A 12,230-nucleotide genomic window follows, 5' to 3' on the forward strand; every position below is an offset into this window, starting at 1 on the left:
GCCAAAAGGTTGCATGACAAGAAAGCAATATTTTGTAAAGGCTTTAATGGTGTTAGATGGAAAACAGTGTTTAGACTGTCTAACAATGGTAACCTTGGGGTAAGTGTCATGTACAAGGAGCCTGGTTTTATTTTACAGTTAAAGCTGATTTTGGCAGAAAGGCAAAATTGGAAATACTGAATATAAATGAAGTATTTATGACACCATTGTAATTAGGATTTCTGCATGCAATGAAATTAAGTATGGCAAAGTGGTTTTCCAATAACTGTGCAAATAAAATTAAATTAAATGAAAAACCATTAAACATTGTTATCCTTATCAATTCTTAAAGAATAAACAGTTAGAAGGCAAGATCTAAATTGCATCTTTTAATTGCTTATTAAACTTTAACAGTTACAAACTAAATATGAAAATGTCAAATGTGATATATATATATTTAATTAATCATGCAAGTTTAAACTTACAGTTCTAAGTAACCTACCATCAATGATTAACCAGAAAAATAATTCAGACGAGGTTTTTTTTTTGCAGTCACGGTTAACATCTTTGTAACGTATTTTCTCAGTGACTTAGAATTCATTTAATTCTATAGTGTGGTGTGTTTCTTTGCTCCAAGATAGGTTGAATGTTAACTCATACTCTCAGGAAAAGAGTAAGTGACCCTTTGCTTCCCATGCTAATGGTCACCTGCAGACGGGGAACAACGGCTTTCTGGTAACTGAGAAGAGCAGCTTCCTCACCTTTCCTTCTCTCTCCCTAAACAGAACTTGTACATCCTTAAACTTGGTATGTGTTGTCTTTGTATATAAAAGGCAATAATGTTTACTAATCTTTGTGAGATGTTTTCAAGGTCAGTGGAAGGAAAGTCACGTACAAGAAGAGCAAAGCATTGGGATTTAATAAAGTTTTTGTCAAATAAAGCACAATCAATTGTACAGCAATATTATTCAGGCAGCTCACCAGTCATTTTCACAGCTTGCTTAAGCAAGGATGAATGGTATATTGACAGTAGTGAGATATTTTAGCACTCCTTTTCTACTTGGATTCTTCCAGCACTTGCTGCCCACGAGGCATCCATACACTGCGGGTGTGCAACTTCTCCTCCTGGCTAGCAGGAAGGGCAAGAGCAGTACCTGACAGGACCTGAAGACATCTCCTTCTATGCTGCACCCACTTAGAGGGCATCCTGGAGCAAGTGTCTTTCTTACCCTGCCTTCGATGGTGCTGTATTTCATAATGTTGCTGTGACTTTCTCTGTCATCTCATTTCAAGATATTTAACTCTCTGACTTTTCTCTTTAAAGCCAAAACATTTGTATTTCTAACACGACAATGTGAAACTTGAGTTAACTACTTTCTTATAATTTTCTTATCCAATTCTTTTCCATTTTCAAAGAACAAACAAAACTGGTTATTGCTAGAGGGTGTTGTTCAGATGAAAGTTACCTGAATCTTATTGTCAGAATTTTGGGGATGGGAGGAGATGGGGGTGGGTGGGACAAGGGAAATGCATATATAGTAAGAGAACAGATGGGGGAAATCTTGTGCTTCATTGAGGCTGGTGCTCACTTCACTACCTAAGGAATGTCCCTCCTGAGAATCACAGCTGAAGTCTATGTCAGGTTTTGCCCTCAAACTGTAAAGGAATTTTAGGCATAGCTGTGACCTAAAAGTTGTGAGTTGAACTGCTACATTTTTTTATAATTAAAGGAAATGAGAACTTTCAAGGTAATGCAAGCAAAGGTTCTCACATTAAAAAAATGGATTCTCATGATTTCACAATTTAAAAAGCATTTTTGATGTACACTATACAGCTTTGTTCTTTTGTGCTTTTGGAAATAATATCAAAGTTTGTGAAATTCTAAGAGGCAAAATACTACACAAAATCCCAAACCAGCTTTCTTTTCTTTCCAGAAAAATAATCTGGCTAATTTCAGACATAATTTTGGTCAGGAAAAGCAGCTCAGAATTTGTCAAAACTGTTATATACTTATTCAGACCTAAATTCCAAACCTTAAAAATGTATCCATTTTTCATAACGCCTTTACTGTCAATGTCTTTGCCTGAGTTTCAGGCAAAATTTCACAGTGGGACTGATGCAGGTGAAACAATAACACAGCAATACATACAACATTGATGGACATTCAGAAATGCTTGTGCATTAAGACTTAATTTATGTTCTCATAGTAAAAAATTCAGGTATCAAGAATATTGAAATTGACCAGCAGTGGAGTATTTAACAGTACAAGTAAATAATGTATTGGCACATGATGATATTGTCTCATATTCTGTATATTTTAAGGCTGCAGTTTTCTCATATGTTAAAGTAATCAATCCCACTTGCACGATAAATGTCAAGTACTATATATGAAGGTTAATGTAAATTTTCCCTCTTGCAACAAGAAAACAATATTTTGTAAACCTGGAGAAAAGCCACCATATAATACTTAAATGTTTTCAACAGTTAAGCAGGAAAAAGCTGTCAACAACAGCAAGAATAATGATCATTTAAGCTGTTACAAAAAGATTAGCAACAGTCCTTCCTTGCCATATGCATGTGGTTAAAAGTTAATTTTACTGTACATATTGACAGTCATCATCTTACAAATTCCCATGTACATGAATAATTATAATCAGGCAAGAAAGATTATTTAACAAAATCATGCATATATATATCCGCTTTTGCAGTACGACATTTTTTCTTGAAAGTTGTACAGCAATCTCTTTAAAAAATAACAGTTTGAACTCTGAATTGTTACTACTGTATCTTTTGACACCTTGTTTCAAAGATTTCTTGTTATTAGCCCAAATATTATGAACATTGAAACTAATGCTACTAATTCTTAAGCATATTTTGCAGTGATTTATCTTTCCGTTTCTTTAGTGATCCAATTAAAAAACTGTCTACCTATTTCCAGTACGATACTTAAAGAATAACTTAAGATTTATTCAAGTGTTCCTAAAAGCATTTCCAAAATATATATATCCTTTATTTACATTTCCAGTCAAGACAAAATACAATAGAGACCCTCATTCCAGAGTATTTTGATGGCTAGAATGTTCACCAAGGTTGGAGAGAACCAACAGGCATGACTGCAAGTGCACCTTGTCTCATCAGGTTAGACTTTGAACCAGGTTTTCTCATTGTCTAATAACTGAGCTCTCTCTCTTGGGCTAAAGTGGCCCTTGCAGGAGATAGTAAGAACAGGCTGCCGAAGAAGATCTAAGAGGCTGCTGCTAAGTGCACTCCACTGGGGTGAGTCTCAAGCTCGTGTCTAATCCAGTTCAGGACTGTGAATCTAGTTATATCACTTTCTAAAGGAGGGTCTCATTCTTTGAGCTGTGAGTTATCAGGAGGTTCCCTCCATCTGTTTCTGTCTGATCATCATGATCAGCAGTTTCAGCTTAGACTTCAGAAACCTTTATCAACAAAAACGTTACTGAAAAGAGCACATTCCTAAAAAAAAATCCAACCCAACCCAACCCAACCCAACCCAACCCAACCCAACCCAAAAAACCCCAAAACATCAGTTTCAATCAATTATTGACATATACTTTGTCAAAAAAATCCCACTTACCCCCACTTAGGAGGACAAGAAAGTAGATACATTATTCGTTCACATTGACTTTGTCAAGCTGTAAGGTAGCAAGTCAGACTGGCATCCACTTATCATTTTAAACAGGGAGCAAATAGTCCAGTTATCTGGAACATAGTATCAGATCTCATGTACAGTGTACAAGCTCACATGTATTCAGGTATTTTGCTTTCAGAGTTGACTAGATGTCATTGAAAGCTTGGAAAATGCTGAAGAGCTTCAAGCAAATTAGCATTATCGCTACTAAAATTTTTAATGAGTTAAAAAAAAAAAGAAAAAATCTTGGGGAAAGAAAGTGCATCAAAGGCTACTTAACACCAATGTTCTTACCAGGATGTCCCACAGCAAAACTCACCAGGTGGTGTGTGGCGAGATGCTGGGGATGTATGATTTTTTTGTTCTTAGGCGCTTCACAAAGTAACTGCTATTGGCCACTGTCAGAGACACGGCTCTGGAATGGATTTGGTCTGATCCAGCAGAGCCTTTATTTTATTCATTTTTCCTACTATCTCTTACTACAGGAATATAATTTTCTGTCTTTACAAATCAGTTATGTTTATCCTTTAGAAAAATTAGGAAACTTAACCTACACAATGAAAAGTCAAGCAGTATTCTAATGTCAAATAATGACAGTATTGTACAGCCCAAGTGGAGTCCACTCCACACTCTGTAACAGGTTTCTAATTTATTTATAAATGAAGTAGATATCCATAAACTCTAATAAGGGGAAAAGGTAATCACTTCTGAAAACTAGGATGGCAGGGCATAAAATCCTGAGATGATCTCCAAATCAAGAGTGGAGAGCAATATGTGAGTTTACTAGATTACTTCCTTTGCTTCAATGAGAAGGTCCTCTCCTGCATCTCCAGTTTGCTTGGAGCCTGCGGGCAGAACCAGAACCGTCAGCCACTGGAAGAAGGTGGAGTTCCCTGCTGGGAGAACACCTACAGAAAGGCTAAGCCACAACCACTTTCCTAAACTACAAACAGTGATAAACAGAGGGTGAGGAAAAGCAGACCAATGCCTCTTACTCCAAAGCTGGATGCTTTCTGTCAGGCGTCAAATTCATGGATGTTAGTTTTCATCAGTCTGGATGATTCTCCTGCCTTGAGGGAGGGATAGAAAGGGAAGTCTTGGAATCCCTGATAGGGTTTCCTATTCTTCCTTACACTGGAAGAGGTTATAATGAACTTTTCAAACTGGAGTCAAAATAGGAATCCAAAATAAGATAGGTTTTTATAAGCATTTATCCCAGAGACTAAAGTGTGAAGGAAACGTCTGCTAGAAGAAAGAAAATGGCACTGAGTATGTTTGGACATCCTAAATGCAGAATTCGATAGACTTAATGGAGTAGACTTCATTTCCCAGCTTTCAGCAGAGAAAACAGAACTTTACACTGAAACTGTCAGTGTCCTTAAGGGTTTGAGTTGGTTGCTTATTTGAAAACAGAAAAATTCTTCAATACTTCGAGGGCTGAAAGCTCGGGCAGGTCTGAATTATTTTGATCTGCAGGGACTTGTCATCTTTTTATGTCTTCTAGTATCAAATTAAAAAATCACTTAAGTGGAGAAAGTAGCCACTGAGAAGTTCAAGCTAGTGGACATTAAATAACTGCTTCTGCCTTAATTTGTTCTGTGACAGCCCAGAGCTGAGTGCTTGCCAGCCGCTCGCTGTTAATTTGACATGCTCGTGTGGTTCCCCCACTATCAGTGAACAGGTAGCTGGTTTAAACCCAGCTGATAACGTCTACGTGAGTTGTGATTGCTGCATTGGATCATGTAGATGTACTCAAAAAATAGAATCTCTGCAGTTGTTTCATTCAAGAACATTTATGTTTCACAAATGAAAGTAGGAAGATTTAAAATGTGAAAGAGGGTTTATAATTTCTTCTGCTTCTCTAGGAGAGTTATGCTACCCTTCTTCCGCCTTGTGTGTCATAAAAGGAAAGGCTGTGTTTGTCTTATTTATATTTGTCTATTAGCCTTTTTAATAGAAAATAGAAAGTTATATCCATAAATGTATTTTGTGATATTACTTAGCATTATTTCAGTATTTTGTGCTTTTAATAAATTTTAATAAGTTACAGTACATCTTAGTGAAGGCGAATGGATTTCAGGCATTCCACAAGCTATATAAAAGACAGGTATAATTGCAAATGAGGTACCTTTAAGACTGCAGTCTTAGAAACAAACATTGAATACTTCATCTTTGTATTTAAGTGTTGAAGCAGATACTATTTTAATAGTCATATTCTTTGAGAATGAGGATTATAGCCTGTTCCGTGTATTGACATAAGGAATTGGAAGGTTTGCAAAGTAAAGCAGGTCAGATCATAGAATCATGGAATAGTTTGGGTTGGAAGGGACCTTTAAAGGTCATTTAGTCCAATCCCCCTGCAATGAGCAGGGACATCTTCAACTAGATCAGGTTGCTCAGAGCCCCGTCCAACCTGACCTTGAATGTTTCCAGGGATGGGGCATCTACCACCTCTCTGGGCAACCTGTTCCAGTGTTTCACCACCCTCATTGTAAAAAATTTCTTCCTTATATCTAGTCTGAATCTACCCTCTTTTAGTTTAAAACCATTACCCCTTGTCCTATTGCAACAGGCCCTGCTGAAAAGTCTGTCCCCATCTTTCTTACAAGCCCCCCTTAAGTATTGAAAGGCCGCAATAAGGTCTGGTCTCCCCGGAGCCTTCTCTTCTCCAGGCTGAACAACCCCAACTCTCTCAGCCTTTCTTCCCAGGAGAGGTGTTTCATCTCTCTGATCATTTTTGTGACCCTCCTCTGGACCCGATCGAACAGGTCCAATTTTACGACCAATTACCAATTTGTCTTTTTTATTTGGAGCATTTGCCACAGAGATTTATCTTCTATCTTCCTCTCACTTTACCTTTTGTACTTCCATGCCTACCACTAACAGTGAGCATACTATCACACTGCAGCTAGACTACAACTGCTCTCTCAACCTATCTGGGAACCTTTTATTTTTCATTCCCACACTACAGTTTGGGAAATCATAACTAAAGTTCATAGGCTGCATAATGTGTAATGTTTAAAAGCCATGAGCTGTCCTGAAATCTTGCTGTAGTGCAGAGTTTATCAATATTTTCAAGCTGTAAATCTCATTTGAGAGGAAAATACTAAGTTTTCAGAAAAGTCAGAGAAAAAAAAGGAGTATCGCCACTGGCTCCCCACTGGTCTCTACTGTCTTCTGTTTCTCCTCAGTGTCCATCTTGTTTCTTGTAGATATCTTTGTACCAATGCTTTGGTGGTACCAAATTATTTCTGGATATGGTTAGTTTTTCACATTAGAATTGTAATATTGTTCTAATAACTTACTGCTAGTTCTGTGCAAACACTTTCCAGGGCTAACTGAAGTGCTGCTTGAGGAAGGGAATTGCTGGCATCCCCTCAAGGTAGGAGAGCCACCATAAAAACCAGGAGATCCATCTGATCCATTACCTCCCTGCCTAATCAAGAAAGAACCAAAAAAAATGAATTTGGGAGATCACACCAAGATAGATAGATACAAACAAAATAAAGTTTCAAAGAGTTTTAAAAAATACTGGTCTATACTGTCAGCTTAGGGCCCAAGTCAATACTCCTTGATTATCCAAACTGGTTATGTGTTGGCTCTCACTCCACCTAACAGAGAAACGAACCTAGGCCCAGCAAGAGATGAGCTTAAATTCAAACCCTTCTAGTTAAGAAATTTGAGCCCTGTGGTGTAAAGAACTGAGACAAATCTAATGGGCTAAATCATGCCAGAAAAACCTGCTATAAAGTAGTAAGAGCAAAATCCATTCACTGTGATTAAATTGGTCCATGAAGAAACATTCTTGCAGTAGTATGGCTGCTTGCATTTGTTAGGGCATCATCATAACATACCATCTGCTCTTTTATACCCTTCTTTATAGTTCTGACTTTCAGAGAGATGGTAGTGATTACCTCACATCTTTATTATATAAAAAGAGCTGTTCGCTAGTTCAGTGTTCAGAATTAAAAAAAAGTTTTTGTCAGTTACTCATCAATTTGCTCATCTGTTTGTCCTATGCAACACGATAATTTTGAGTCTGCTGACACTGTTACCCAAGGGAGTATGATTCATGCAATAATTTTTTCTCCTTCCTGCCTATTTCTTTTAAATTTGCTGGAACTTTAATGTATCCCATACATATTTTTCACCTTAAACTATTCTACCCTTACTAGCACTACAGTCATTCATTTCACTTTTAAAATCCTACTTTCTTATTTTAGATAGGAAGCTTACTAGTATTAGAAAAATACTTTAAATTAAGATGGCATAAAATTTTGGTTTCTTACTCTTAACATCCAATTCTTGCAAGGATACCTATTTTCTTTTTCTCTTCTCTTGGAAAAGGAACTCCTTCAAGAATAAAGACTGATATTCATAACAATACCTTTTTGTTTATAGAGTCCATTATCACCAAGGCTATGAAAGAATCTTAGCAATGTGGGCAGTTTCCCCTTTTTCAGTAGGGAAGCCATTTAGCATGCTCCAGGATAGACAGTCAACCAGCAACCTTCTGAATGAGTCCCCTGACACTGAATCCTGTAGTGACTAGAGCATGGTTGGTTGTAAGGAAACCCATCAGGGACTTCTGGGTGGAACAACACAGGAATTCCCATTTCCACTGCAAGGGAAAGGCAGTCGAGCAAGAGATCGGTCTGGCAGCGGTTTCACTTTGGAGAGCTCAAATCAGGTGAGTCTGAAAAGGCACAGCAAAGTATTGATTCTGGCAAAGACACTTCTTTGTGGCTGCCTGATTTGTGAGATAAAATGGTCATAGCTAATTTCTTCATGCTGTAGATGAACTGAGCTGAGGGAAACATTTCAACTCACAAAGCACACCCTAATCCACAGAGTAAAGGAACAGGGGGTAATATCTTGTGGTCAGTCTTCCTCTTCAGCAGAGTGCTGGAGGCAGTGCATGAGGTTAAATGGCTTTTAACTCTCAGCACTGACCTATTTATTAAGTGTTTGCTTGCTATTTCTGAAAGAGAGTTTTCATTCTCACATTTTGATGGCTTTAGAAGAGTTTCCAGCTTACATGAGTGACATAATTTTGATCCCTCTCACAGGAGCTCTTGTGGAAGACAGATAACTGTCTTCTCCTTTCCTTGTCCCAGATCCAGAAATGTCCAGCTGCTCTCCTATTTCCTCCACTTGCTGCAAAACTTCCACCTCATAATGTGATTTTTTTTTCATGCAGTTTTTCCTCTGCTTGTTATTTGCCTTGGTTTTCTTCTTACCTTTTCCTTCAAAATATTAGCTTTTAGAAAAAAAACTACTTTAAACAAACAAAAGCACATCTGACTTCAACGCCTTGTTTCACCCGAATTTGTTTCTATGCATGCCTCACAGTTCCATTCCAGACCCCTTCCTATTTGCTGTGCACACGAGATCCTAAGGGAGCCATCTGTGAAGTTGCAACTGTCCTTCAAGGTCTCTTATGTCTCAGTTAGTGTGGTAGCTCTCACTTTGGCCTTTAAAATAGCATCTTCTTCTAGACATAGACAGTCGATACGTGGATGCGCGTTCACTGTTACCACATCCATGCTCTTCTTTTTCATAGCAAACACTTATTTGTGATGCTAGCCCTTTGCGAGAGCTATTGTTACTCTTAGCTGTTTTCATGCCTCTAGAAAGGAGCTGAGTCACACCTGAATCCCCTGGAAGGAAGAAAAGGGGGGACTCTTACGCTTCTTCCCCCACGAGAGATTTGTCGTTCGGAGGCAACATCCTGCCCCAACCTCTTTAAGTATATCAGTTTGTTAAAAAGAAAAAGCTGCACTGTAACACTGTAATTTACACACAGACACTCTGGATGGACAGTGAAGCATTCAGAAAAGCATGAGAAATTATTAAGTCATGATTTAAACATTTTGTCTCTGGACCAGTCCTCATGCTTTTGAAATTTGGGAACTGAGAATCCTGTCACATTTATGATACTAATTCCAGTAAATCTATACGTAACAGCTTTGTAGACATTCTACTTCATCTCACAATCCTACATCTACGTCATCAGACCTTTTAACCAGCTTGGAAGGTTCTGCACAGTTAAAACCATGTAAACAGAGTTAATATAAGGCCTAAATTAAATTACAGTAGATGTCAGAATACATTAAGATGTTAAATTCGCCTATTTTCCAGTACTACATAGCAATGGAGCCCTCTAAGGGTTACAAAGCAAACTGATTGTTTTCTAGCTAAGATATAATACTGCCAATTATGTATTTAATTGAAACAATTATGTATATTCTCCACTTTTTTTTTTTAATGAGTTAATACAGCTATAGTGTATCACACTTAACTGGGTTAAATTTAAATGAGATGACAACTCTATAAGGGTATCTTCTACGATAACTAAGTTAATGATATTGAATCATAACGGCTGTTGCCAATTAGAATTGAATTAATATGTGTCTACCTAATGGGCATACATACAACAAAACCAGGTGGCTTTGGTGTTGTTTAACTGAGTACAATATTCTGACTAGTAGTATTTTAATCCATGATTTGCTAGGTAAAATTAAAAAAAGAAATGAAAAGAATATTAACTTTAATGCAATTAGTATACTTTTAGGATTTTCATTCAACATTTTGTATGAAGCCTCAGCTAGACTTTTAAAAGAGGGTAGTTTTTATTTGAGAGGACAAGGTCTCCATCTTTCAACTGGAAGGATTTTTGGTGACATTTTTGAGCTATTGCAGTCTGGAATTTGTCAATATTGATATGTATTAACATGCACAAGAATTAAATAAGCAGTCGAAAAAATGTGATAATAATATCCAATTACTTTGGCTTTATTGGCATTTATTTTATATTTCTCGATCATGATACAACCATGACAAGTTGTCTTTGAGTGTATTAATTTTACTATTCACTTTACAAATATATTGATATGACTTGCAGTTCATACTACAAAAAAATCTGAAAGACTCCAATGTATTTCACTCCACTTGAAGTGTCGAAATTGTGATTTCAGAGTCTTTTTGGACTATTTCCCTTAATGTAGAAGTCTTGAAAGTCATAAATTCCATGAGTTTCTTCAGAGCTTGGAGAAGAGCTTGCTTTCTCTTTTCTGACATAGATGTATAAATCATTGTCTCCAGTATATTTCATTCAAATACAAAACTTGCCAAACTTTTAATAAACTTTATACAAGTTAATGGTTTAGGGAACCATAGCTTACCTATAAGCTATGTGTTCTGTACATTTTCAAATTCTTTTTTTAAGTATCAAACAGTTACTGACAAATCAGTTTCTGAAGAAGCTCTATTTAATAATATTTTAGAATATTTTTACTTCTATTTCAAAGATAATTACGTGGAAATCATATACCATTACAATTGCCATTGTTTGCTCACGTATAAATCCAGTCAGCTAATTTTGCATGTTAAATTTGTTCTTCCTACAACATGGGGGAAGCAGAAAATTTGGATAACACACTATTTACTAATTAATTTAATTTTTTGATGGTAAAAGTCAATAAACCAATTTGCTAGAAAGAAATAACTCATGAGCTTTTTTTATAAATTAGCTGTTCTTAATCAGAGGGATGTTGTGTCCTGCTTTTTGATACTGTAGAATGATTAGTCTAATTTAGGATTTAGGGCCATTGAAACAAGAAAATAGATAAAATTGGACTGTTTTATTTGTGTTGACTCTGTGATTTCAAAGAAAAAACAGACTGTGATTACTTACAAAAGGTCTCGCTATCAATTAACCTACAAAACCAACACCTTTAAGTAAAGCCACTAAATCTATTTCGAATCCCAGTTTACGACACTGCTGTGGATTGAATGTATTTAAACAACCAAAAAGCTTACCATTCCCTGGATTCTGCTAGAGAATACTTTGCCATGAAGGGCTGAAGGCTTCCATATTATTTGTTTGGTACATCAGCTTCCTGATTTTTGTGATGCTTTTGCTTGAGTACAAACCTTACAAATCACATTCTCTCCAGGGTGGCTATAGGCATCTGATTACTCTCACTAATCCTTAAATCAAGGTGAAGAGTATGGTATCAGAGGCATGACTTACAGTTACGGACCTAAAATGATTCACGTCTTGTAGATCCTACTATATATTACTTCAAGATATATTACTAATGAGCTGTTCGGTAGATCATTACTGCAGACTGCAAAGGAATAGCACACTTCTACCTTTATTCATGTATTTATCCCAATTCCACAGCATGATTACTTAAATGACTTGAAGAATTTCTAAAAGCTTGTTTCTACCATATTAAAACCCTTCCAAGCTTAGTGTTCCTTAAGATCAAGGTGTATCAGTCCTAATTATATGAAAAACTTCACTTCCTGCCCTGCTAATTGAAACTACCTAGGTGTATTTATTACACAATCCTAAGACTGAGAGATAAATATGATTTCAGTGAAGGGTCCTAGCCTAGATACCTCTTTGCCCAGCTAAAATTCATTCTGCCTCCCCTCAGGTCACTGTGCAAACCCTTTTTCACAGGTTTTTGCTGGATCAGAAGGGAGGAAAGGTATACAAGATTGTATTTCTTTGATTCAGGGCTGGATTAACAAGCGTGTTATAAATGACACTTGGAACTTGTCCATTTTGAGAAATGTGCCTTTTTTC

This window comes from Gymnogyps californianus, chromosome 3 (genome assembly GCF_018139145.2).
Source record: "Gymnogyps californianus isolate 813 chromosome 3, ASM1813914v2, whole genome shotgun sequence".
Taxonomy (NCBI): domain Eukaryota; kingdom Metazoa; phylum Chordata; class Aves; order Accipitriformes; family Cathartidae; genus Gymnogyps; species Gymnogyps californianus.